This window comes from Limulus polyphemus, unplaced genomic scaffold (assembly GCF_000517525.1).
Source record: "Limulus polyphemus unplaced genomic scaffold, Limulus_polyphemus-2.1.2 Scaffold5066, whole genome shotgun sequence".
NCBI lineage: Eukaryota > Metazoa > Arthropoda > Merostomata > Xiphosura > Limulidae > Limulus > Limulus polyphemus.
Window position 1 is genome coordinate 46,491 of NW_013670676.1, and position 4,144 is coordinate 50,634.

General features: G+C 33.5%; 1 pseudogene; it reads right to left on the reverse strand.

The window, feature by feature from the left end:
- The window catches only part of LOC106472074, a 38,498-nt pseudogene that overhangs the window by 21,259 nt on the left and 13,095 nt on the right, over positions 1–4,144 (reverse strand).

Sequence of the window (4,144 nt, forward strand, 5' to 3'; positions counted from 1 at the left end):
AGCCATCTGGTTACTATTGAAGTTTATTGTTACAACAGCCATCTGGTTAGCATTCAAGTTTATTGTCACATCAGCCATCTGATTACCATTGAAGTTTATTGTCACAACAGCCATCTGGTTATTATTCAAATTTATTGTCACATCAGCCATCTGATTACCATTGAAGTTTATTGTCACAATAGCCATCTGGTTAGCATTCAAGTTTATTGTCACATCAGCCGTCTGATTACCATTGACGTTTATTGTCACATCAGCCATCTGGCTATCATTCAAGTTTATTGTCACATTAGCCATCTGAAAAACTATTCAAGTAACATAAAATAGAGATGGCTTATCACTCAACTTTGATTCGCTGAATTTCAATAACTATCACCACAGTGGGGATGGGAGGTTGTCTTAGAAGAAGTATCGCGTTCCATCAAGTGACTCCGCGCACTAGAGATGACTTGAAGACAACGTTTTTGAGAAACGTGGCCAAAGATAAGTCAGGAACTTACGAACATTCTAAGTATGTAACAGGCATTTCTTGATGTTCTTAGTAACTATTGAAGGGAAATGTAAAACGACATTTAACAAACGTATATTTGGGTGAGTAGGTGGAATGAGTCATTTGCATTTCAGATCACGTGTAGGTGGAATGAGTCATTTGCATTTCAGATCACTTGTAGGTGGAATGAGTCATTTGCATTTCAGATCACGTGATAAGTTGTCAGATTCTAGGTCTACATAATGAAATGTATTTCTTCTGCACTCACTTCCCAATTAATTGATATTTTAGGTAACGCATAATTTGATAACTTTCTTTGAAGTTTCCGTGTTCTTTTCCACTACAGCGCAGGAATGAAAATTTTCCAAATATATTAAAGATGTTTACAGGGGCTTCTCTGCTGAACGATAAAGTAGGAATTACGTTAGTTGTCGTTAAATTATACATCAAAAATTCCTGCCTTATATGTAATGCAAATAACTGAGTTCCTGTTTAAGCATCTGATCAATACTTATGTTTAATGAGACGACTTTTCTATCTTTAATCATGCATAACGTAGATAGATGACGCAGTAGAATGTATTTCGATGTGAATTTCAGTTTGTGGATTAATTAAATTGTAATTATATGTATGAAAATATTAGTTAGTAAGTTGGAAAGGTATATCATATATCGTATTTATATATATATTCATACATATTTTGTTTGTTTGTTTGAACGAGTATAATTTTGAGAAATGATTCCTAATATACAGAATGATTAGGGATTTTTATAGGCGATAGTACGTCATACATGAAAACACGTATACCACCAACTGAAAGCTATTATCGTTCTAATTATTAGTTAATGGTTGAGAAACCTTTTTTACGTGTATGTATATAAATATGTATACAAGAAACATCACAATAGAACTGAAATTAAGCAATTATTTTACATTACCAGACCGAGTTGTCAACATTAAGTCATTACGAATAATGTCTGTTGTCATAGCACCCAAACAGGTTTGGGTTATTCCATCTATCAGACAGAATCCAAATGTTGATGTTAAACTAGCCAGCAGATATAGAAAATCAGTTAAGGGTCATGAGTTGAGTGCTTACACCCACGACGTCTCAACTCCTACTGTCTTTCGCTGTGAGCAGGCAGTTACCCTTAATAGTCAGATACAACCTTCAAGTAAAAATAAAAACACCCTAAAATTGTATAGGGCAAAAATCTCAACCTCCGCCATTTTATTTACAAAATCCCTATCATATATATATATATATATAACCATTGAAACGACTGTATTATGTTGATGACAGTAAAAAAAACAACTTGGGATACAAAAGATTTGTAAATATAAAATAATAAACTCCTAACCCTTTTAACAGAACGACCTGGCTTCATCAGGGGCAATGGAAACCTCCCTGTCCAAAGTGATAGAGTTCCAATGTTAGAACTAACAGATGTATTGAGAGGTCAAACCATGACGGTTTATTGAGAAATACGATTTATGTTACGGTTTATTGAGAAATACGATCAATGCTACGGTTTATTAAGAAATACGATTAACACTACTGGCTATCAAGAAATACGATTAATGCTACGGTTTATTAGGAAATACGATTAATGCTACTATTTATTAAGAAATACGATTAATGGTTCTGTAACTTCTCACTTGTAAAGAAGTTTCAAAATGCTACATTTACTAGATATAAGATAAATAATACATGTAAAAACAATCACATTTCAGATCTACTTTCAGCCTCACTCTAGCTATCCCCCTTCCCCCTTCCGGTGTCTGAGCGGTAAGTCTGAGTTCTTATAACGCTAGAAATCGAATTTCGATGTCCGGGCTGGCCACAGCGCAGATAGCCCATTTTGTAAATTTGTACTTAACAAGAAACAAACACTCTACCTACACAACATAAATTTTACCAAAAATAATTAAAATATACTTATAAGGTCAAACTCGATGACCTTATCATAATAAGGTTATACAAACGTACTTCTCGAGTTATCCAGTAACTCCTTAACCAATAGTTCCCCCGGTGGGTCAGCAGTTAGTATATGGTCTTATTCGTAGTTCAATTCCCCTCGTTGGACAGAGATCAGGTCGTCCATTGTGTAGTTTTACACGACTACAACATTCATACATCATGAAATATTAAACTATAAAATTAAGTTAGTAAACTTTTAAAGTAAGTAGCGAGTAGTTAACAACAACTTAACTAATCGCTACTTACTTTAAAAGTTTAATAACTTAATTTTTTAGCTTAATATTTCATGATGTTTGAATGTTGTATAAAATTCTTAGTTTAGAAATTTTAGAATCAACCTTGGACCTAAAAAAAAATCTCCTTAATATTGGCATCATTCTCCTCAATATTTGCCCAATTCTCCTCAATACTTGCATCATTCTTCCCAGTAGTTGCATCATTCTCCTCAATATTTGCCCAATTCTCCCCAATACTTGCATCATTCTTCCCAGTAGTTGCATCATTCTCCTCAATATTTGCCCAATTCTCCTCAATACTTGCATCATTCTTCCCAGTAGTTGCACCATTCTCCTCAATATTTGCACCATTCAGGCAGTAAATTAAACCACAAAACCTATGAGCCATACTTGTTGCAAGTTATATAAAGTAACCAATAAATAATTATATCCAACAGAACAACATAGTTTCAAAATTAATCCCAGTTATCCATTCCCAAAATAATAAATACATAACAAAATAAGAATAATCCGAAAATTAATTGATAATGAACACTTGGGCGTAGCTGTAAAATACAAAAGATAGAAACACTTTTTTATACCGTATTTGCTATCGATATGCACATTTTTACAGCTTTAACCTTTCTTTCTCAATCTAAAAGTTATGCTCTATCCTTTCAGTTTGTGTTTTGTCTGATCTGTCGCTAAAACAACAAACATCCGACTTTCCGAGAGAATACAGAGGAAGATGTAGTTGCCATGGTAACGATGGATGATGCTCTTAACACATAGCTATAATACTCGTGTACGAATAAAAATGGGGAAAAAAACATAACAGGTGTATTACAATTAAAGAGCGATTTATCCATAGTAACTGTGCGTGCTCCCGATTAATATTTAACAGCATACTTGCACGTAACTATTCTTTCAAGCGACTGTTAGAAAATAAACATTTGTACAAATTAATGACTAATTACTAATTACTTAAAGCTTAATGCGTTGACTCTACAGTTTAATACATAGTTAGGCCTAATTAATATATCGATTCTTCGACTAAGCTCCCAGCACTTAAGTGTGGTATTAACTTCTAAAAATAAAAACACACACACACACATTATTTTGAACCAGTTAGAACCGGTCTTTGTTATAATGAGAAAAAGACTTAATTGTTCAAGACATGTAAAATAACTGTTTTGGGTGATCAGATACTCACTCTCCAAAAATGTAAATAAGGCATTGTTGATTTTATGAAAACAATGAATTATGTATTGTTTGATTTTAACGCTAATTGTGCGTTGGTAGGATATGTATCAACGTTTCGGAACGCTTGTTGGATATGTATCAACGTTTCGGAACGTTTGTTGGATATGTATCAACGTCTCGGAACGTTTGTTGGATATGTATCAACGTCTCGGAACGTTTGTTGGATATGTATTTACGTCTTAGAAAGCTTGTTTAATA